Source organism: Myiozetetes cayanensis, unplaced genomic scaffold (genome assembly GCF_022539395.1).
Source record: "Myiozetetes cayanensis isolate MyiCay16 unplaced genomic scaffold, myiCay2020 scf9, whole genome shotgun sequence".
Lineage (NCBI taxonomy): Eukaryota > Metazoa > Chordata > Aves > Passeriformes > Tyrannidae > Myiozetetes > Myiozetetes cayanensis.
The window spans coordinates 4,218,273-4,242,467 of NW_026088185.1; the positions used below are offsets into that span (position 1 = coordinate 4,218,273).

General features: G+C 44.6%; 1 protein-coding gene across 1 annotated transcript in view; it reads left to right on the top strand.

Annotated features, from left to right (window-relative positions):
• MAP2 (microtubule associated protein 2) overlaps nucleotides 1-24,195 on the top strand; it is a 213,858-nt gene that overhangs the window by 92,161 nt on the left and 97,502 nt on the right. Inside the window, 1 exon segment of the mRNA XM_050339292.1 lies at nucleotides 21,692-21,751. The gene's annotated coding sequence lies outside the window, so the exon portion shown is untranslated.

The window sequence follows — 24,195 nt, forward strand, 5'->3', positions numbered from 1 at the left end:
CGAGGCAATGCCGGGCTTGCCAGGCTGGCTACCACCTTCCCAGTGCGGTGTTCCCCTGCCTTTCCCAGAGCTGTGCCGCTTTGTCCCTGGGTCTGACACGCATTTTGCAAAGCACAGAGGCACAGCTTATCACTGCTGGGCAGGAGCATCTGTCCTCTGTCCTGGGCTCTGCTTTTGCGGTGCTTGACGGAGAGAATGGGCGGATTTCTAAATGAGGGTATGGAAGGAAAAAGCATGACCTCTGGCACCTGTTTCAGGTTAGAGGGCTCTATGGAACGAGAGCCAGTCTTTGAATCAGCACATGTCTAGAGCTGGGGTGGGCGTAGGCAGACTACTTATCTGTTTAAATAGACTTGATGGCTATTGTGTAGCTGCCATCTGTCCTCCTTCACACAGGATAACTTTGTTTTATTATTAATATCTTTAACCATCTCTTACTAGGTCTCTAAACTGCTGGTCAGCCTGCATTCATTGTTGGATAAAGGAACTGCCACTTTTCTTAAGAGAAAATAATCTTACTACAATCGTGGTAAATGAGCCTTCCCCCACCCCCACCCTTGTTGACATGAGTGCCTTTCTGCACAAGAAACATGATTGATAGCAGGGGCCTCACTGCAGCACTTATCACCCTGATTAATCGCGGCGCCGTAATAGGGCACTCTGCTTCAAAGTGAAGACAGTAGCTGTATGAACAATAGCCACAGCATTAAGCATTGAAAGCCAAAATACATGTTATTATTGTTTATATTAGGAGGGAGGAAAAAAAGCAGGGTTTCAAGGAGAACAAGTGTTGTGCATGGAAGATGCTTCAGGGAACTCTTAAGTCTGCTAGCAGGAATTGAGAGGTTTGAAGGAGTTTTCTTGTGGGCTAACAGTAATAACAATGTAATGGCAGATGTGTAACACTCTGTAGGTACTGTTTGTTGTGCCAGTTCGTATCCCAGTCAGTCTGCTTACCTGCTGTCAGGAGATGGTACTGATTCATACACCAGTGGTTGGTTTCACTGTTCTGCACGGCAGTGTTGAGCAGACTGCAGGTCTTCGCATCTCTGGACCGAGTCCAAGTCCAGTTAGAGCAGCTGCAGGAGATCAGCAGCACTGCATGTGAGTGGGAGTCAGTCTGCAGTTCACGTTCCGTTGATCTGTTCTATCCAGGTGTTTTCAACATCAACAAGACTTTTTAAAAGTCTGCAACCATTGAAGTGCCAAGTGATAATCTTCCCTTCGACGAATTGTTATCAGAGTTTTAACATGTGCAAGAAAGTGGGAATATTCTGGAAGATTTCTGGAAGTGTTTGTTGTCCTCAGACAGCGGTTAAGGCCAGGCGAGTTCAGGGTTCCCCTGTTGCTGTTGGAGGTGTCATCCTAGTGCTGTGCTCCTGAGAGCTGCAGGTACCCTCTGGTTGTGCAGAGACAACTGAATTACCCTCTGGTGCTTAACACTGCCTGTTGCTTGTCACTGCACGGCTGTGAATTAAAGATTGAACGGAGCCTTAGCTCACTCTATAGCAAAGTGCCCCAATAAGCACTGCATAAATTCATTGTTAATGTATCCTAAAGATGTTGTTATGATGCTGAACCTGGGCTGGTGAGTCAGTGGTGGTGGCAGTCAGGAATATCAGCAAGCTGAACAGTGTGAAGGAGAGCATTTCATTTTGGGTGCACGATGGTCACAACTACAGGTCACAGGCAGAACGGTGGCTGTTTGGAGGGGAAGTATCTATCTGCAAAACTTAAGCAGGAGCAAGTGATTTAAAAAAACACCTACTCAACCAAAAAGAAAGATGTCAGAGGAAGGTTCGTACTCCTGACTACTGTTCAGGTCGTGTTGCCTTTAGGATTTTCCCACTTCAGTGTTTCAGGTTTGTTTTTTGTCTTTTCAGGCTCCAGTCATGCAACTGGTGATCCTTGCAAGTCTCAGTGATTTCGTTCTGCTTACCTAGTACTGAAGTTTCTGGGAAGGGGGAGAGGAGGGAGCTGGAGAGTCAAGAAGAGTTCCATAAATTTAAAGTATCTTATGTGATGGGCAGCTCTACAGTGCTTAACTTAAGAGTTCTCTAGATGCTGTTACACAGAATTGCTTGCATGAAAGCAGTTTTCTCCTGGATCTTTCACTGATTACTGTGTAACTTGGGATGAGTAATTTAATTCCTCCTCTCACACCTGTCTACTTTTCCTTACCTAGAAAATGTGTGGAAAACCCCCAAATTTGGAGGCTCTGTGGTAGCTACCTAAAATATATGCCTGCACATATCCTGTATTTGCTTGAAACTAGAGTGACTAGATCAGTCACTTGCCAGGAGGGGATCTAGGTCTTGCAGAGGATTGCAATCCTCCCAGGGGATTCATAGGTTGAAGAGATTGCTGAGAATGTGCTGTGGGTCAGTGCAAAGAGCTCAGTGACAGCGCTTGGGTTTCTGCAGCAAACAAAACCCTGCAGTCTGTAGCATGGCAGGGCAGTAGCCCAACAATTGCTTCTATAGGTAAAAATGGAAAATGCTTTTATTGTGATATTTAAAACACCAGAAGTTAATATTTTAACTGCTTAAAAATCATCATATGCAAAACTTGCTGTTAGGGTCAAAGCTTCGTTGTACAGCTTATGTTGTATAAAACTCCTGTGGGCACCCACGTCCCATTTGATTATGCCAAGACAGAGTTATCAGAGGACCTGGGCTTAGTTGTTTCCTGGTGTAATAAATACTCTGCTGTTGATACTGAAGGCCAGGAAAAGATAAGTGCTCCTGGACTCAAGGCAATGAACTCCCTGTTACTTTTTTCTGCGCTTCTTCAGAGAGCTGAGATCTTAACAACTGATCTCATCACTTCAGTACTTAACTTCATCTTGCTGCTGATTGTCCTCTTTCTCGAATCATCTAATCTTGCTGTGGCATGCAGTGGATTTGTGTGTGTATTTGTGTGCAGACCGTTCCTTGTAGGATTGTCTGCAAGCAAAACCTCTACCATTTGACCCGTACATGTACTAAGGAGCTGTGGTTAATAAAGAAATGTGCACTTCCTTTGTTATATGTCCAAGAAACGCTGAAGTTTCCTTCATTCTGGGATCATGTCCCTCTTCAGCCTGTCTGGCTCTTAGGTCTGTAGAGATTTTGACATTAGTGACACCTGTTTGGTGTCACACCACTGGGATACGTGGTCTACGTGGTCTCAGCTTTGACATGAGTTCTCTTCTGGGAGAGAACACACTCCCTGGGGAAGGGATATGAACTGGAAGTGATGTCCACAGCAGCAAATACTCAGCTACAGCTACCTCTGTGCATGACTGCATCCAAGAGGGAAACAGACGTTTCCTCTGGGAACACATCCACATTGCCACTGAGTCTCTTCAGCTGGTAGCTGTCATTGCACCATGCACCACAGCTGTAAAATCGGCTTATGATGGACTCCTGAAAGCACCTCTTGGGTCCTGGACACTCCTGGTGTGGCAGGCTGACCCTTCTGACCACCCTTTCCTTAAAGGCAGTGAAACACAGGATTATATTGGAACAGATTCTCCTCCTCTTGCCCTTGCGTTTCTTGTGACACACGATGCTGTCAAGAGAACAAGGTTCAAAGGCTGCTGAAACCCAAGTGAAAACTTCCATCAGCTTCAGTGGGCTTTGGATTGGGCCCCTTAGGAGCTGCTTTGATCAGTGAAGAGTGCACTGGGCTGATTTAGATACTGACATGAGAAGGGCTGCTCTTGCTAGTGGGGGATTTTTCTGCTGAGGTTTGCGGGTGAGGACAGTGGCTCTTTGTGTTCCCTTCCACTGCTGAGGGAAGGAGAGGCAGCCTGTCTGCAGGGTGTAAGGCAGCTCAGCCTGGGACCTGGGGGGGAAGGCACGTCAGATGACAGCTCAAACAACATGCAGAGTGACTTGTACAAACTGGAGCTGAGATGGCATGACCTACTTGGCTTAGAACATCACCTCCACTGCAGTCAGTCTTGGTCGGGGAGAAGACAGAGTAAACATGCGTTTTTTAACAGGTGACCTGTAAGATAAAGATGAGGAAAGTTAATTGGAATTGTCACTGCAGAGTCTTTTGCCAGGGGCTGGCATTATGCTGAAAAGTGACATTAATAATGTTGGCAGGATGGGACAATTTATTGTTTAATATTAACTGCTAAAATTCACCTTCTACTTATTCACTTCCATTGAGGCGGGAGAGGTTTGACTTGCTTAAGTTGCCATATTGCTATTTCCTCTAAAATGCTCATGACTGCCATGGACAGTACTGTGGAAAACTCTCACCATTTTGCTGGGTGCATCTGTTACTTGGTTGTTCATCTTCGGAGGAATAAATTGGTATAATGACATCCCATTCGTTTCTGGAGAAGGTGTAGTTGGGGTGTGACTGTGAGGGTGTTTAGGTGTGTGCTGTGCTTATGCAAATGAAGGTATTTTAATTTATGTATCTACTTCATAATGAGCACTTAAACAGTAATTGCAGTGGACTTAGCTGAATGTTTAATGGTGAGAATGGCAGCCTGGGGGAGGGGGGAAATACAAAAAAAAGCTGTTCAAAATAAACAGTTACTTACTAGAGGTTTAATAGCAACACACATGGCTATGTGGGCTCAACCTTCAAAATTAAATTTACATTGAAATGCTTTCTCTATTCAGGCAGATTTGTGTGGTTTTATTGACTGGTTGCAAACAGCACATTAAAGCATATGCTGTCAAAATTAGGACATTGTATCCCACAGTGTAGTTCCTTTCCCCATGTTATTTACTTTTTCCATCTATGGAAAACCCAGTGGTAGAAATCCCTACATATGTTCTCCACCAAGGATGTGTGTGTGGTATAAAGAATAGGGTTCATTAGCAGTGTGGAGATGGTGCAGACTTTGGGCATGGCTTTTATCTTCCTTGTACATGCTTCTGGATTTCAGAACATGTTAGAAATTATTAGTTTTTTTTCTATAAGTGGCAAGATTAGAGTGGGGTTTTTTGTTTCTTTTAACCAGTTACCTTTTTTTTTCGTAGGAGTAACAAGCTTGGAACAAGTAATTCACAATATGCAGTTTTTCCAAAAGAATAGGTCCCCTCTTCCAGCCCCTCCAGGCATTTAACCACCCACTAATCTCTTAGCATTAAACCAGCCATATGGAGTAAAGTTAGTGAGGCTGTTTCTTCATTGGTTGTTAACAACTGAAAATATCTGAAGCAAATTTATTACTAGTGCACACAAAAGTAGAGGAAATCGTTTTGTAGTAGTATTTTTGTGCTTTAAACAGTTACTTTCATACCAAGTGTGTGCTCAGTCTTTATTTCAGCATTTCTTCCCCCCACACACACTTTCCTCAAGGTTTTGGGCTAGTTGGTTAAATCCTCTTCACCTTTTCAAGCTGTTACTGGTGAGATTATGGCTAAAGTATGTGGTCTCCTGTCTCCATCTGAATTGGAAGTTCCCTGGCTAACTTTGCAGAGTGAGCCACTGAGATACTGGAACACAGCAAGAGTGTTTTGTCCAGTAATTACTGACACGTAAGGAGTTGTTTTCACCTCACGGTGCAGTTTCAAGTAGAGGTTGTGTGACAGCAGGAGGATACAACCTAATTAAAGAAAATTGATTATTTATTTGGTGACACTGAGCGCATATACTGGGTACAGGGGATTCATTCTGTCTTCTGTTTCCCAGACTTTATGACTCCACTGTCACACATGTTTAGTGTGAACTGTGTCGGTATTTACTTCTGATGGAGCCTGTGACTGGGACACCATATGTCCCTAGGGAATTCAGAGAGACATTGTTGGTAGTGTTATTTTGGTGGCAGCTTCTCCTCTCACGTACCTTTTCTCCCCCTGATTGAAGAGCACCTTGTTCTAGTAGTTCTGCCTTTGTAAGTCAGACTGCACCTACTTGCTGATAGGAGACCTTTGAACTTCTCTGTCTCAGCCTTAATTCCTGTCTCTCACTATCCCCATCGTTAAGCTGGAAAGGGGCACAGCCTGCAGCACTCACTTGCCTCGGGCTCTCTGGCCATAGGAGAGAAGTCTGTAGATTCCCTAAAGTAATTTTGGATTAACATCCCCGTGACCACGGCATTGCAAGGGCGTTAAGAGACGGTGACAGTCAATAAGGAGAGCAAAACACAGTTTCACAAAAATGTGTTTAGCCCAGAGGCAGTTCATTTTGAAAACTGTTTTAATTCATTTGTAGCAATTTGGGGTGAGCTACTTCACAAGGCATGTGTTTTCTGGGCAATGGGCCAGCTCAGTAATAAGATGCTATGAGAAAATGGGCACTAAACATGTGGATACAAGAGGTTTGAAGGAGTGAAACCTTAATAAAGGCCCATACTGTCTGATTTACCTCAAGGGGGCTCAGTTCAGTTGCCTTATAGTTTCCAAGAGTACTGACAGTTCTGCTACCATAAACAAGTACTACACTGATGGTCAAATTTGAGGTCTACCTAAACTGGTTTCTTCTTTGAGGCCATATTGTGCTTTCTTATCCACTTGAGTCCTCATCCAGCAGGAGAAAGAAAACATACCGTTCCATGACCAGTCTGATGAGGAGGTAGGTGTGCCTTCTTTTTGGTGGAGAAACAGGTGTTCCACCAAAATGGCCTAGTGTGTGCCCAGAAGGATAAGTGGAATAAGGAGTGGCTGTCCATTTGTAATAGATATCTGAACAAAGTTTTTGTTCCTTCCACACCTCCAGTTTGGCTGTTGCCTCTTTCAGTCTCCAGGCAACTTTTTCTGATAAATATGGAGCTGGAGAGTGCCCTTCAGCACCTGAAAGGAGAAGAGTTGGACTTCTACCAGCAAGAGGAACAGGGAGGGGCAGACAAAGCTCCCTGCTACTCCATTGCTCCTTTTCTGTTTTCATGTATTTCCCCAATTCCTGCAAAACCCAGAGAAATCTGTTTCCTAATGCCTGAGAATAAGAAACAGCGAAGCACTGGAATTTCTTAGTTTGCATCTAAAATACCATGTCTCCTAATCATCTCAGAGCAGACATGAAAGCTCCTTCCAGGGAGATGTCACAAAAGGTCACACGTTTTCCTTTGAATAATAAGCAGTGCTTTTAAAGAAGCTTAAGATAAAACTTCAGGTCTATGTCCCATATGATCTGTTTACTGCATACAAAGGCTGCAGCCCTTAGCTAAGCAGGAGTAGTGATTCTATCTTAAAGCTTGGATTGAAACTCCAAAAATCTTGCCTGTGCTTCTCTGATGTGCTGTATAGAGCCTGTGCATGTTTTCAGGCAAAGTATTTTATCTTACTTGGCCTCAATTCATAATCTTAAAAAAAAAAGGGGACAATAACACAATACAACACAGTTCTTAACTATTTTTGAAAATGGTTTCACATATAATCCTCAAAAATCAGAGGCAGGGAGCAGGCGATAGCAGAACAGCTGGGGAATAGGAGGCATGTTATGGAAGACCAAAGATAGATAACTTTCATGTTGTATAACCTATATATATGAACATATTCTGCTCTGATGCTGAAGGACAAGTTGTTTGTTTATTATGGAGAGACTCTGAGACATAAATACAGGTGCATCATAATACCTGGTGTTTTCTCCCTTCTGTTTGTCTGTGTTGGGTTGTAAACTCCTTGAGGACCAATGCCTTTTCTCAAAGGACACTGCCTGCTTTAAGGAGTCCCACTGTCAGCCACAGCCTGCAGGTGTTAAGGATGTACTTGACACTTGGGTATAAACTAGAAATGAGTACAATCAGATCCTATAAGTTGGTGCTTCCTTTGTTAACTAATAACATGGAATCACAGAATCATTTGGGTTGGAAGGGACCTTAAGCTATCATCTATCTAGTTCCATTAGAGCAGTCTTGAACACTTCTAGGGAAGGGGCATTCACAGCTTCTCTGAACCACCTGTTCCAGTGCCTTACCCCACCCTCACAGTAAAGAATTTTTTCCTGATATCCAATCTAAACCTACTCTCTGTCAGTGTGAAGCCATTCCCCCTTGTCCTGTCACACTGTCCCCTTGTAAATAGTCCCTTTTCATCTCTCTTGTAGGCGCTGCTCAGGTGCTGGAAGGCCTCAATTAGCCGTCATGAAGCCTTCTCTTTTCCAGTCTGAACAATCCCAATTCTCTCAGCCTTCCCTCACAGGAGTGGTGCTCAATCCCTCTAATCAGCTTGGTGTCCCTCCTCTAGACTCACTGCAATAGTTTAGAGCTGACAGAACTGTGGGTACAGAACTTAAAGAGAGTCTGCTGAAAAACTGAGGTCTTTCAGACTCCGCGGTTGAAAGGAAAATATTTTTCTCAGAGTTCAGGCCCCTTAATCCCTGGTCCTGAGATAGAAAAAGACAAGTAGAAATGCTTGAGCTGGTTTGGCTCCATAAGATGCGTTGCAGGGCTGAGTCCATAAGGGACACGGGGCTCTGCCTGAGCTCAGGGCACAAGGCTGTGTGAACTGATTCCAGTGGTGCTTCTGTGCTCCCAACAAAGGCAACCCATGGCTATGGTATCTGGCAACACTGAGAGGTGTCTGGCTAATTTGTTGTAGAAGTCTGGTGGTACCTTTCACGTGTATAGGTAGAGCCCCCTCTTTCAGCTCTGGGTGCATATGTAGGGCTTCCTAATTGCACAACAGCCATGGAAGTTTGGTGTTCCTCTTGGCTGAGGAGGTGTTGATGTATCACTCACCTTGCTTAGGCTTGGCTAGTGCAGAAGTTTGCCCTCAGCAGAGCTCATTGCCTGGCAGGCATTCATTCACCCAGGAGCAATCCCTGAATTTGGGACTGAGGGGGACTGCAAGTGTTGTCACTTCCTCCTGCATGTGAGTTAATGGGCACAACAAGATTCTGGAGTTGAAAGTAAGACCTTTACCTCTGGTATCTTGTTATATCCCTAAGCAGTATAGCTCATCATCTTGTTTTAAGGAGAACTGGTATGTCTTTATGTTGATGGAAGTAATTTTTGAGCTATAGGGGGGGCTTTTAAATTGTAATAGTCTAGAGACAGAAAGTATAAATTTTGTTAGCAAATGCATCAGGGCAGAAATTGAGGTTCTCTTTATTGTGTTTTTTATTGCTGTGTGTGAGTGTCTTTAAACAGCTGTCCCTTGCTGCGTAATGTCTCTGGATCTTGGAGTCCATTTTCAAATGTGTGAATTGAAGGTGGATTGAGAATGTAAAGAAAAGTATCTCCCAGGTGGGCAGAAGTGCTGGTCTTTGTATAACGGAGATTTCTTTAGGAGTTCCCATAGAATTTGTGACTCATTTGGCACGAGGTCTTGTTGTGCTAAAGTGCCCCAAATCCTTCGTTACAGAAGGCTGCAGCCCTCGTGCTCCAATGGGTCAGTAACCTTTAGTTTTCAGTCACTTTCTTTAATTAAGGTATTTCCTTAGCAAAGCACTAGTGTCTTAAGAGTTTATCTGCTTCTGAGTAATGAGCTTCTGCTTTGAAAGCTTCCCAAGTTTTACACTCTAGTTCTAAAAAAGAGGCAACTTTGCAACATAACTTAGGGAATCAGGTATTTGTTTAAAAATTTTTCCAACAGGTGTTTGGTGTTAATGGCTTTGCTATGATCTGTAAAGTCTGTAATTCTAAAGTCAAGACACTATTTTTGACTCATTCTGTATTCATAAAAGTGTTGCCATGAGTGTTGTCTTTTTTTGGAGAAGACATGGCACTGTGACTAACCAGTGCAGCCTGGTACTTCTGTATTTTCCAGCAAGGGAAGTACAGCTTTCAGCCTGTAAATCGTTTCCTGAGATTGATCAGCTTAGGGTAAAGCATTGTTATTTTAATGCATTTTGATACAATCAGAAGCATGTGGTGCCGAGAGAGAATAATTTTCTTTACAGGGATTTAGTTCAAGAAGGTAGAAATCTGTATTTGCCCAGCTTTTCTGGTTGTCTTGCCACTTGCTAAGTGTTTTCAGATGCACCATGCAGTTCATTTTGAGAGAGGAAATAAGGCATCTTAATGCTTTCTACGGTGTTATGCCGTGGTTTCTCATCTCCTTAGCACTGCCTGCTTGCTTAATCATAAGCCAATTAAAGTGTAATAATGGAACACACTTTTGAACTGCTCATAAATAAAGGGAATTATCAGAGAAAGGGTAATAGAAAATTGAGAGGAGGAACTGCGAGCATTTTGGCCAGCGGTATAATCTGCCCCTCCTGCAGCGCTGGCTATTAATGTCCATGGTGAGTTTGTCTTATTTTGTATCACTTTGTCCAGTCTCTGAAACCAGGATTTTCAGAGGAGAAAAGGGGGTATTACTATAGGGATTTGAGAGCACACCAGGACCCTTTGAACTTCCTCTGGTTTATGTTTCACTGCTTCATCTTGCAGTAGTCTCATGTCACAATGCTATCAGCTCTTAATGAGTCCGGTGTTGGGAACTGTTGGTATCAAACAGGATGTGAGGCTGGCCTTGCTGAATTCCTGTGGCACAGACACCTGCCTGCCTTGGGATGGCTGTGGAGGTGCAGGGCTTCACCCTGGAAGTGGTGAAACCTCAACAGATCAGTTCTCACTAGCCCGTCTCAGTCTTACTGCTGGAACCAGGGCCTTTCAAATTAACTGGGTGTTGCCTGTTGCTCAAAACCTCCCTAATGTGCCAGAAGTTGCCTTTGGATTTGCAGATTCCTGGCCTAAAAGCCAAGTGCCCTGTGAGGTTGGTGGCGAGAGGACAGGCAGTGACGGGCAGTGGTAATCCCTGCCTCGTCTGGTGTGTGTTACCCACAGTGTCTGGGAAGCACAGACTTCAGCACCCAAAATCGGCCACCTGAGCTTTGTGAAGCACTCAAAGTTGACGCATCCTCTGCAGCTTTGGGCAGCTGCTGTCACAGGCTCAGCTGAATGGAGCAGATGGCTGTAAAAGAGGAGGCAGGACTCATTTCTGTAGGATTTTTAGACCCTCAAGCTGCTGCAGGAACCTCAGCACAGCTTCTGGCTCATAACAGAAGTGGTTATAAGTTTGCATTATTTTTTAAGTATGTGGAAAAAAAAAAGAAAAAAAAAAAACAACCAAAAAAGCAACAGTTCCTCCTGAACCCACAGTATAGTGATCTCCCACTCCTGGCAGCTTCTAGTTATTTTAAACTTTGTGAAAGATGTAGGGTATTTTATTAAAAGTAAACAAAGTTATCTGAAATGAGTGCTCTAAAAGGAAAACACTCTTGTTTTTACTAAAACCCTAAACTTTAATAAGGACACACAAGTGTGTATTCTTTATGGGCACACTGGCCTCAGCTTGACCTCAACTAACCATCTGGATCCCTATTTCTTAATAACATAAAGTCTGCTGAATTTGGCTTTTATGACTTATTGCTTAAGCTATTAAATACAGAACATTTGGTTTCACAGGAACTACATAATTTTCAAATAAACAAGTGGTTGGAATATATACATTACGAGGGAGAGTCCTCACAGCAAACTCGTCTCCCAAATGAAACCAGGGTCAGTTTATTCTGTTTTATCTCTGGGAACAGTAACAAAGGTCTTGTTTCCCAGAGTTAGGTTTGGAGTTGATGCTGAAGTAGGAAGTTGGTCTTAATGGCGTTTTCTACTCAAACACTTTTTTTTTAAACAGAAAAGAATCTATTCATAAGATGAAAACTGTTTTTCTGGGAAAGGATTGATTTCAAAAACTTCTTACTCCTGAAAAATTCCTCCCTCTTTTCCTGATTTTAAAATACCTTTTTCAGACATCTTGAAAATGGAAGAAAAAATTCATTCAGTTTGGAATAGCTCAGATTTCTGAAGGAAAACTCAAAAAAAAGAACACAAAAAACCCCAAGTAAAACACAGTTGAAACATTTAATTTTATCTAGTCTGAAACATGCAACAAGGTTTGGTTTTTTTTTAATATCCTGATCTGGGATTGAGAAAACATTTCAGTAACTTTGTGGGACCTGGCAAGGCGATCTCTGCCAGCTCTGGACATCGGTGGTCAGTGCAGCACCGTACCAAGGAGCTCTGATCTTCCCAGGGAATTCCCACCTGGTTCAGTGCAGCCCAATAAGATAACACTACCTCGGGTGTCAAGAGCAGCGTGACTGCCCTGCCTGGCCCCTCAGCCCAGCCAAAAACCTGCGTGTTTGAGCAAGGCAAAACAAGGCTCATCAGCTCACACTGTGGGGCACTGAATCGACCTGGGATTCTGTGCTGCTGGAGCTGAGAGGGTTCCCATAGTGTGAGGGACCTCTCCAATAGCTGACCATGTACCCAGCATGTGGACAAGGCCAGTCTGTGGTTTTTCAGAAGCAAAAGAATCATGAAATTAATAAAAAATGAGAGGAGATAAAAACTTAATGGTCAGGTGGGTAGCAGCAAGACTTGTGCCGTTAGCTTTATTTATGGCCACACAGTTTTGTTCCAGCCCTGCTGCCTGCATCCTGTGTGGAAAGAGCCCTGAAATCAAGTAGTATTTCTTACTAGAGGAGCAGGCAGAATGGGTTGATGGCAGGGTGCACTTGCAGTGCCCGTGAACCCCGAGCACAGCTGGGAGGCCACGGTGGCTGCTCTGAGCGGTGCGACCGGTCCTGTGTGCTCTGGAGATGGCAGTGCTGGTGAGCACTGAGCCTGGCTAAGGTCTTGGTTGATGAAGGAGACTGGGCAGGAATTCATCCTCCAGAACCTGTGCAGGGTAAGTGAGCCAGGCACAGGGTGCTCACGGGACCCTGGGGGAATGGAGGAGGGAGACGTTTCTGCTGTGAATTCAGATCCAGACTCTTTACAGATTGTATAAATGGAGGGTGACAGACTTACAGAGTATAATGGTCTGAACTTTGTGACTACAAATTTTTGCACATCCATTATGGAGAGAAGATTTGAACCTGGCTTTGACAGCCTCTCAGGAAGCACCCACAGCCTGTTTTGGAGCCTCTACCCCAGTTTGAAATTCTGTTTTATGGCATCGCTTTGCTCAGTCCCAACGCTTTATTTACAGATTTGTTACCTGCGTATAGCAAGATAGCTTTGCCTGAATTCTTATCAGCAGAACCCACCTGTACTGTGCTGCAAACAGACAGGGGATTTCATGTAACTAGGGCAGCAGGAGAAGAGGTTTTGCCAATATTTTCCTTGCTGCTTTATTAGATACAAAAGTAAGAGCTTGGGTTTTTGGTGGTGGGTTGTTGGGTTTTTTTGGGGGGGGGGGAGGGGGGATCCAGGGATTGAGGCTCTTAGGAACTAGAGAGCTATCATACTTCAGTCTATTTGGACAATTTTCTTACTGTCACACCTCTAGGTCACACGACCGTGGCACCTGTGGGACTCATGTCCCATAAGCATCACTCATCTTTTAATGAAATTGGTGTTTCTTATCAAATGCCTGATGGTAGGCAAATGTTGCTTGAGTTTGCTCTCTTAAGCGTTTAGCAAGGATGAGGGAGAAGACATGTGGACAGTGGAATGAAGGGAAAACACTGAAGGGGGCAAGGCTGATTGTGGGTGTGCTGGTGCTGACCATCTTGTGTTCTGGGTCTGCTTATGTGACTGCTGGCGAGTCCTGTTTCACAGTGGAAACGTCTCTTCCTGGCTGATTCTGGTATCATATTCTCTCTGGCGTGGAGCATTGCTCATTTACATAAGTCATCAGCAGGTTATTAGTTTTTCCACAAAGCAGGATGCATGCTAAGAGGAATTTAACCAAGAGGTGTAGTTACCTGAGCAGTCCCCAGCCTGGAAAGGCAAGCCAGCTTTTCTGGGCGTTGACTTTGGTCGAGCAGAAAATCAAGTGATGTTGTATGTTGGATTTAGCTGGGATGTGCTGGTGGGCATTTCTAGTGACTCCAGAGGGGCAGACCTGCAGGCAGATGATGTCTGGAAAATCCCCAACAAAGCAAGCAAAAAGCTTCCCATTGTCAGCTACCGAAAGACTTTGCTTTGCTTAATTCCCCTTCACCCTGTGACAGGTAACTTGTGCATTCCAGATTGCTAATGGAGATAAGCAGTTTAGAGGTGATTTAAGAGATAAAAGGTTTAAATCCTCTGAGAGCTTTTACTCTGCAGTTTTGTTGTGCAGAGGAAGTGCATACTGGAATGTGTGTGTGAAATGGGTCAGGATGATCCTGAGCGAAGTGATGTGGTTCATACCAAAAGAGTGCCAGGAAAACTTCCATGACATCCCATTCCATGGGATGTGGTCAGCACTGCCACACCACTGCTTGGCTGGGATGCTCTAAACTGGGCAGAAGGAAGAAGCAGAAATCCAAAGTATGGTGCTAAAATTTCTTTTAAAAGCCTGGGAGTGCTGGCTAACCTGAACTGCATCTCCTGACATGTTTGCTCCCAGGTGGAGGTCTTTAAGCAGTGTTTGATGCCATTTGTATTTATCTTGGATGTCTCTGGTGGCGCATATGCCACAACATTGGAGCGGTGCTTTTGAGGATGCGCTCTGGCACACGTCTTCTGTGTCCCCTTCCTATTTAATCAAGTGCTCTGGGCCTTGTTATCTCAAATGCATCCATACCAGTGTAAAACCGCAGCTTTAGCTCGGTTTCCATGGATACCACACAGCTTGCACAGCTCCACTCCTCAAAGTTAACTTCAGAGCACTTCAAAAATACCCAGCCAGCTGTGGACTCGCCAGAGGCTAACGCGGCTTCCCCAGAGCAGCCCTGCGCCCTGAACTGGTGCATCGGGTAGTTTGTTTTAACAGGCACACCAGGAAAAGGCTGCACTTGGTTACTGCAGGATTATAGAGTTGCACACCATGGTTACACCAGGGCAATGCTGGGAATATGTGTTTAACCTGACCATTAGAGGCAGCAGCGGAGAGGCCTTGGTTTTGTCCCTGTCCTAGGCAGTAACCTGCTCTGTTACCCACAGTCTACAAGCCTGTTAAAGGGGATTTAATTACTTTTTCATCAGAATCATCTTGTGAAGTTTTATTGACACCCTTAAATTGTATAATATACATTGACAGGAAAAGTAAACCCATCCTGAGCCCCAAAAAAGCGATATATTTTTATTGTGTCTTACTTTGCGTTTTTATCACTCCTCTCCTCTGATATACCAGGTTGACTCCTGGGTATTTGTGGTACTGAGGAAATTTTCTGTCTGCCTGGTGTATCATAGGCAAATCTTCAGGATGAGCAGAACTGATGCATCAGAAAAGGCTCCTCAAGCAAGAGGATGGAGCTAAGCCAGTGCAGCATCTCCTGCTTTCTAACCCCACCTTTTTGCTTAGTGGCAGAAGCCCCCTCCTGCTCCCTCAGTAATGATGAAATGTGCTGGCCTTGGGAAGGTGGTTGTTGGACCTGCCTTGCCTCTTCTCCTCCACCCCATGCATGGGCTGTACCTGTGTTACAGTCCTGGATGCTGTAGGGAAAGGAAACCCACCTTTAGCTTTGGACAAGAGAACCTAGAAGCTGGAGCAGCCATGAGCTCAGCATGGAGCAGCCATGAGCTCAGCATGGAGCAGCCATGAGCTCAGCATGGAGCAGCCATGAGCTCAGCATGGAGCAGCCTGCCGTTGTTTTCCCTCTGGAGCAAATGTCCTACTACTCTGGCAGGACAGGGCTCAACAGCAGCAGCTGAGAAAATGCCCTCGCTGCTGCTGGGCTGAAGTGAGTCCCTGGAGTGGCAGTGTAGGCAGCACAGACCTGAGGCCAGTCTGTGCTATGTGCTCATGCCAGGCTCGTCCAGATGCTCAGCTTCCCTAAATCCATGCTTAGCAAAGCTGAAGTGGCTCTGGCCAGCTGTCAGTCTCGTTGTGACGCTTTGTCCTGACACTTTGTCCCAGCCCCTCAGGCCCTCTGCTTTCCTTCTCTTCTCCCTCCCCTTTTCCTCCCTCTGAATTACTGTGATGACTGAGGGAAAGGCTCCTGTACTTGTTGATTTGCAACAGCTTGGCTGTCAAGGCTTTTGTAAGGAGATGAAAGGCAGTGGCTGATTTTCTCTGTGGATGGTGTCTGTCACTCATGACTGAGACAGAAAGCCCTCTACAAGCTTGGCACATCCTGGCTTTATCCACTGCAAGAGCTCTGCCTGGGAACAGTCTGATTTCAATGCACACTCTTAGATTTGCATCCATGAGCTTACTTAAGGCTGGGGCTTGTTTTGGAAAGTGCTGTGAGACCAAAGACCGATTAAATGCAGTGTTTAATAAGATGTATGTAGTACGGTACCTTTATTTAGAAGTAGGGTTTTTATTGTCTTTTTGCTGCTCACTTAAAAAAAATTAACAAAAACTAAAAAAGAAATCACAATAACTTCCTGAAACTTATTAGTGTTTATCAATACCTTGACCCTGAGAGGCACGTAGAGGGAATGTAGAGCAATGTCCTGAATGGAAAAGTCTCCAGCTTTCTATGAGAGCTCTTGTGTGTGGTGCTGGACCAAAGTGTGGAAACGTGTCTTCTGGTGTGTGATATTGAGGGGAGGATCGTGTGTCCCTGATAGGTGGATGATTTCTCAGTCCCGGATCTTAAATAAGTATTTTCTTTTGGATACCAACTTGCAGGGTTGCTGTTTTCTGTTTCACTGAATGTCTGTATCAGACAGTCCCTGTCCAGAAAGGAATCTCTAGTCAGCATTTCCTCTCCAGCATGTAAAGATATAGCTTGTGTCCATACAGCTGTTTAATGGGTGTCTGAAATAGATGAGGCCTCCTAAAGCAAATGTAAAAGCTGTGTTATGTTGCTATGCCAGCATCTCCATTAGGAGTGAGAGTCTTATGATGGCCTTTCCCCTGGAGGTCGGATGCTTCTGTGGAGGGAGCCAGCCAGAGCTGCGGCTGAAGGGGATGGCAGGAGGAACTCAGTGACTGCTCTGCTGATGAACGGGACCAGCAATTCATTTTGCAAGTCTCTTAAGCTATCGTAAGAATTTATAGCGACTGATTATACAATAAATTATAGATATAAAATAGCAGGTGGTACACCTTACAAGCAGTATGCGTTAAAATTCATCTTGACAAGACCAGGAAAACAGCCCCCAGACCTATCCTCAGTGAGCAACTACAAAGGAACTAAGTTGAGTTAGGAGAAGCGGAGTGTTAATGACAGGTCTATGCCAGTAAACATGACAAAATGCCTCAAATGCCTTTAGCAGGAATTGTCATCACAACAGTTTCTTTCCCTGCTAGTTATAAAATCAGGTAAACTATTAGAGACGCCACTTGTAAAACCCAGACACCGTATATTTTCATCAAATGTAGCAATTGTCTCTGAGGGTCCTGAAACAAAACCCCCTTGGGGTCCTAGCTGGGCTCCTGTATGCAAGCTGTGAAAATATTGACATACTCATTTTATCCTTTGCTTTCCTTGCCCTTCTGTTTCCTTTCTTTAATCCTTCCTTACTGGCAGCCACTAATGTGCTGCTTCTGTGCCAAGAGGATGAGGAAACTGTTTCCTCTCAAGCCAAGTGTGCTGACACTGCTAACCTTGATTTCCATAAGTGATTGAACAGTGTCTCCTGTCTGCTGCATATGTCAGGCTCCAGTTACCCAAGATTCTTGGATGCTGAGAGGGCTTTTCATCTTCCCCATCTCCTCCTCACAGTTAGAACGAAGGCAGGCTTTGCCTCCTCTCCCCTCATGACTGTGGGCTGCTCAGACTGGCAGTAGCAACCCCAAGATGCTTTTCCCCATGAATAGATTTCTCTTAACTTTTAAGTTTTGAAAATTTATTTTGACCTACTGAAAAATTTGATGTTTTTTTAGCAAAAAGGGGATTTTGTAGTCAGCAGACAAGGAATGGGAATTAGGAAGTGTTGGGAGTAATCCAGTCATTTTAACACAGAAGCAGTTTAATAGTTTTTAGAATAAATAAATTTGTGATGGCAAGATGAGCATGACTTGTTTTTTGCAGCATTAAAACTTTTTCTAAATCAACTTGGTCCTAATAGTAGTGCTAAGCCAGCTTTCAGAGGCAGACATGCTACCCAAAGCCCACTCAAACTGATGCTGAAACTTTCGGTACAGGTTTTTCTCAGTCACTGTGGCGCTGGACTCTTGATTTGATGTTGAGGCAACATCTACTGCCGTCCTTTCTGGATTTCAGGGCCACTTGTGCAGCCAGGGTAAGCTGCTGATGGTCAGCAATTTACAGCAGCCACAACCTGGCCTCTCGATGGCCTCCTTTAGCTGCAGTGCTTTAAAGACGTTCTCTGTCTGCGTCAAGACCGACTGAAGTTCAGATAGATTTGACCTTCATTCCATAGCGCTTCAGAAACTGAAAAATAATAAACGTGTAGCGAATTCTGCCCTCCAGATACCAGATTATTTTTCTTTGCATGCCTTTGAAAAATGTTGATCTTATTTTAAGCCTCTGCTGCCGAGGGGAAGGCATGGGGTGCATGGAAAGTAGGAGGGAGGAGGAGTGAAGCGTGAAAGGAAGAGTATGGAAAGGTTTGGTGCTGATGGATTGGATCCATTTGCAGCATTGTTGGGCAAAGCACTAAATGCTTAAAAGTAATTTGTGGCGATTTAGACTTTTATGATGGCGTGCACGTTGCTCTGGGGGTATATGTGGCAAAAGCCAAGCTCCCAGACTGATGAATTTATAATTGTAACTATGTGTTTCTGCAGGCAGCTCGGTGAAGCCGATAGATCTCTGCAAGGCACAGTCAGGGCCTCTGGTGGAAGGGCTCACCCCTCAGGATAACAGCTCCTCTCTGAGGGGAACAAGTGGAACTTAGTTCCACTTAGTCCTTATGATTTTCATTACAGGTGACTGTGCAGAACAGGTGTGTGTTTGGGTAGGTCATACAGGAGTCTTTGAACACATCCCCAAAAGAGAGGGAAGCAGTTCTTTTAAAAGACAGATACAATTTTTAAAATTGAATACAGTGTATGGACCTGTCAATCCAGTTGTTTTTGAATGTTTGGTAAGAGGATAAGCAGGAGTAGGTGCACATTAGCAAAGAATAGTTACAAATACATTGTGCATGAGAGAGACCCTCAGCCCTCCACCATGCCGTGTACGTGTATGTCCATTGTGTTTTTTCCGTCAGTTTTTATGGATAGATGTCAAAGTGTTCACCAAAACAGAAGCAAATGCCATCTCTAATATACACAGCAGAGGAAGTAGGATGCAGTTGGTGACATGCTTGATCCACAGGCAAATGGCAGAGCTAAAATAAACAGGTTTCCTTAACCATTTGGTGCCAAGTCACAGTGCATCCAGCCTAGGGCTGTCCGGACCCGTTTCAGTCTTCCTTACCACAGAATCCGTACAATGCACTTCAGTGAAAGGAAATGTGTGCTGAATGCACCTACCAGCCTGCATTTGTGAATAACACTTTGGGTTTTCTTCATATTGATAAGCTTGCATGCCCTGACATGGGTTTCCATATCCAAGATTAAAGGGTCTGTTAATGGCAAGTTTCCATTAGGAGTGAAAAGACAACTCGTCATTTTTGTGCCCTGTCCTTTGTGAAAGGTGATGCTTAGAGCAGCCAAGGCACCATCCCCTGCTGTCCTGGCTCCAGGGCATCAACAAAACAGCATGTCCCTTCACTGGAGCACAGAGCTCTTCTAAAGACACTGCCAGTTTCAGTGAATTCCTTGCTGGGACGGGTTCTTCAGGGATTTCTGTCTCAAGCAAGAGGGTTTGGGAGAAGAACAAACAAAAAGAAACCCTTCCTAACACACTCTGCAGGGTGATTAGCAGACGATGCTTACAGGAAGTGGAAAACCCCATAGATATATGTGGTGCCTGGTTCTGACCAGGCACTTAAATGTTAACTTTTGCGTTTTGGATAGCTGCCCTGAATGGAGCTGGGGGTGCCTCTGCGTGGGCAGGTGTCTCTTCTGTTTCCTAGGGGAAGAACCTTTGAAACAACTCATTTTCTTCTCGGTCAGCAAGATTACAGCCTGTCTCCAGCAAATTCCTGGGGCAGTATAAAACTGCTGCCCACTTCTGGCATCTGTATTTTGATTGTCTGGTATTTTTGGTATTCTGCTGCTGGTTAAAATCACATTTATTGCAGCTGACCTTTAGCAGAGAGGTGATTGAGGTTTCAGTTCAGACTGTTAGAACACGTGCTCAGTGGTGGCAGAATAGACAACCAAAGTGCAAAGCAAAGTTCACTTTTGGTAAAAATGCCATCTGACCATCTGGAATACACGTTGCAGGCGTGTCCACCCTTCTGGTAATGTCATTGGGTGCCTGTGTTTCCTTTATTTGCCCCTCCCAAGAGGAGAGCTTCACCTCCCCTGGCTGTGGCTGCCTCAGTGACACATCAGAGGGTTGGTTGTTGGGACACCGCGTGCCGAACGCTCGGCTGTCAAGAACATCGATCTTTCTGCTGAGCCAGAGAAAATTTAATTAGCTTATTTTAACATTCCTCTTCATCCTGCGGGTGGATAGAATTGATGCTGGCTGGAGCCTCGTTTCCACATAGCTCATTTACTGTAACTAATTATTGCTTGTAATTGAATGGTACACTCTGCTGACAGCCTCTGCAGTAAGGTGGAGCGGTCACTTTTCATTTATTTGGTGTCAGAACCATCTGAAACCTTCCCCCTCAGGGCAGCAAAATCTTTCAGTTCTTGCTGGATGTTAACTGGACAAAGTGGTGGAAAGCTGTAGTTAGCACAGCCAGTGACGTGGTGCAGGCAAGGAGACTCATTCAGTGTCAAAGAATGAGAGTCCAGGAAATAGGAAAAGTTTGAACGGCTCTCTAGCCTAATGTTAGTCCCCTTTGTGTGTATGCATTGTGATTCTCTCTAATTGCATACTTGCATTCTACGTTTTATCATTAATACTATCCTTCTTTTTAACTTGGTTTAGTCATGTATTTCTCACTACTCTAGTTCCTTGTTCAGGCTGTTCTTGCTGAAGCTTTAAAACAACCAACTCCCAAACAAAAGTGTGAGCTTGAGTCAGATATCATATATGGTGAATCAATTCTGAACAATTAAAATCATCAAAATTACAAGTGTCTCGGACCTGAGAAGCTGCAGCATTAAATATAGGTGATAACTGTCACCATAATACCTGGGGGGTACTCAAGGACACACAAGGCAAGGAGGCCCCTTTCTCCCTGAAAGTGTCTGTCTGCTCCTTGCATCTGAAATGTTTTCCCCAGTGTGCTCTGACCAAAAACTTAGCATGAGGAGAGAGGATGTATAGCAGGGCATACAGGGGCTGTTTCAGCAAGCTAACTACATTCAGTGCCCAGGCATTTCTCTGTGATTAAAGAGGGTCACAAAAGGGGCAGTAACATCTTTGCTATTTTTCCCAGGTAAAGTGAGGAAAACTTAAGACCCTCTGCTACAAGTTAGGCAAGAAAAACAGTTTTAAGAAGAAATTGGAGTAGTTCCCTGCCTTTGTATCTTCAGCTGCTTTGAAGTGTCATACTGGGAAGCCTGGGAGGGGGGAGTTCTTACTCTTCTTCCATTACTTTCTGTGCATCTCTGCAACCACTTTCCTGGTTCTTTCTTGGGATTCTGCAGTAGAGACTCTGCATACAGCAGCCCTGACAGATTTCCTAGTGGAGGGAGTCTGGCTGGAAATTGTGCTGTGCTCCGTTTGCCTTCCCTGATGGATGGGTTTTCAGAGCCATTGCCAGCTTTTTTTAGGGCAGGCCTAGGGATTAAGCAGCTCCTTGGTGGTCCCCAAGCAGGCGGAACATAACAGAGGATCTGAAGTGAGCCTTGGGAAATAAAGCTGAGAGGAAAAGGCTTGGACAGAAGTGTGCATGTAAGATGTAAGGGCATCTTATACTCTTTTTAGTGTTGAATTTATGCAAATTCACTGCATAAAGACTAAATAGAGTGTATGTTTTTCTATTTCTTTATAGGAACAGAGAGTTTCCGTTGTTTAACAACCAGACGCCGCATCCTATCATCTGCTTAAACAGGTACGACCTTTTAACTTGTTAGCATAGTTTCACAAGGAAAATCTGCTTCAACAGATTGAGGGGGCTTGAGAAAATTCCTCTAGCTCCTGGAATACTTAATTTTTCTTGGGTTAGTTTCTGCTTTTTTAATAAGCCTTGGGTTTTATTTTGAAAGCCTCCTGCATCTGATGAGAGTCTCTGTACCCATTGTCAAAGCAGCTGTCTTGCTTTTGGCTAAGCAAGAACCTGCCTACAGCCCTGGGTGGAAAGGGCCTAAGCTGTGTGAGTCTGTAAGGTGGTGCTGATACAAAGGCAGAGCATCTGAGAGAGAAGACGGTGCTGCTGCACACTGCTCTGGTGTGTCATGTCCTGCCACCGCACTGAGTCGTACCACAGAAAGTATGAGGATGGTTTGGCGCAGTAATCACAAGCATAATGTTCCCACATCTGCAGAACCAGAAATCATTGGGTTAGATCAAAGAAATGTGCTTTTTCTCCTTTTTGGGAAAGAGAAAACATTCAGGAGGCTCCTACCTCAGAAGACTGTGTTAGGGAGAACGTGTGCTGCCTCTGTCGTGTAGATAAGCAGATACTTGTTTTGTCAGCGTTTCTGTATGTACGCATATTAATTTCAGTTTGATTTACAACTGAACATAGTTTCTGTTCTCACCAGCATGAGTTTGAAATGCCAAAGACAGACTTCAGCAAGTGGGAATGGAGTTTGACTGAGAATCTACATACGAGGTGTAAGGAAGAAATGTGGTGTGAGCAGGGTGGCCCGAGCCTCTGTTGGTATAACTTCACTTGGGCAGGGCAGGGTGAAATATTTCTGCTCTTGTGGGGTGATGTGTTTGCTCTGGCCTTGCAACACAAGCAAAACAAGAGGGTTTCAGTGAGCACAGGAGATGCCTGTAGAAGTTCGTGTAAGGCATAACAGCACTGCGGTCCCCTCCCCAGGATCTCAGCTCAGCAAGCTAGAAGAGGTTCAAACTCTGCATCCTTTAAAGAGCAGCATGAACAAATACACATAAAAATTTTATTTAGCTGATAAAAGTTACCTCCTTTGTGTTGTCACTAATAAAAAGGAATGTACCAGATTATGCCAGTTTAGGACTTGTTCCTTCTGTGAGGTTAAACTTACACTGTGAGCAAAACCAATCTCCCCTATTCTCCTCCAGTAGCCTGTGCCATACTTCTGAGGCTGCCAGGATACTGAATGATGAAAAAACAGAAAGATCAAGTACAGGTTTAAAGGAAGGGAAGCTGATACTACAGGATGAAGAAAGGCAATAGTGTATGCTCTGGGATCTGTGTGGACATGCACTTAAGCATTTGTGTGTGCATGTATTGAGTACAAGGCTGATTTTTGGACTTCCTGAGCTTTTATAAGTCTATAAATGTATGAATTTCCTCACCAGCCCCTAGTTTACTTCTGCATGCACTCTCTCCTGGATCTGTGAATTTGAAGGAAATGGAAACTGAGGATCAAATTTGGCTCTCTAGGTTTGTAGGCTGTAAAAAGCAGGCACATAAATAACAGGCAGTTGACTTTTCATCCGTGAACTTTTCTCTCTCACAGGCCATGGCAGCAGAGACCTGCCATGGGCTGTGGAGGCACATAAAGGCTGTGTCTGCCAGCCTCTCCTGTCCCTGAGACACCTGCCTCTGGCAGGAGGTTTAAGATGCCTCTCATTGTTTCCCAGAACTTCAGTGCTGCTCCTCTTGGAAAGCACAGCACAGGAAGCCCAGCAGTTTGGGAAGGACCCCTTCTCCTCCTGGGCTGTGAACTGCGGGAGGGCCAGAGCCACCATGGCCCTGGCATTTGCTCCCCTCGGGCTCCCTGGGGGCACGTAGAGCACCCAGCATGCCTGCAGGCTGGCTCCGTGCCAGCGTCTTGTCAGGGAGCAGGGCACCATAAGGCTGCTTACAGTGATCCTACACGCTTCAGGAATTTTCCCATGGCCCCGGAATACCCTCGCAGCAGCGTGCGGGTACTAAATGAAGGATTAAATTAGCTTGGAAGGCTTAAAGTAACAGGCAGCTTTATTGCATTCCCTGTCTGGCTGTTGATAATATTCCACTGTTGATAAAGTGAATTCTCAGATGTCTGCTGTGCAAAGCTTTAATTGGCTCTGCAGGTCCCACTCTTAACTGACAGGCCTAAATTACTGCTCTTGAAATAAAAGAGTGTGTCCGTGGAGTGCCCCGTAGCCTCTTGATGCTGCTGAGATGCCACAGACAGTTTAAAAAGTGGGCAAGTCTGAAATCAAAAGAGGGAGAAACAATCACACATCAGAACTAGTGTTTTCTACACAAGGTCACTGCGTCAGCGGTTAGGAAGATAAAACCCAGGCATAATGTCTTGTGAGTATTGCTGTCTCTCCTGTGTCCCTCTGGCTCTGGGTGACTAACAGTGAGATTAACAGTGGAAATGATATGCCACAGGTGAGCACAGGGAATGTTGT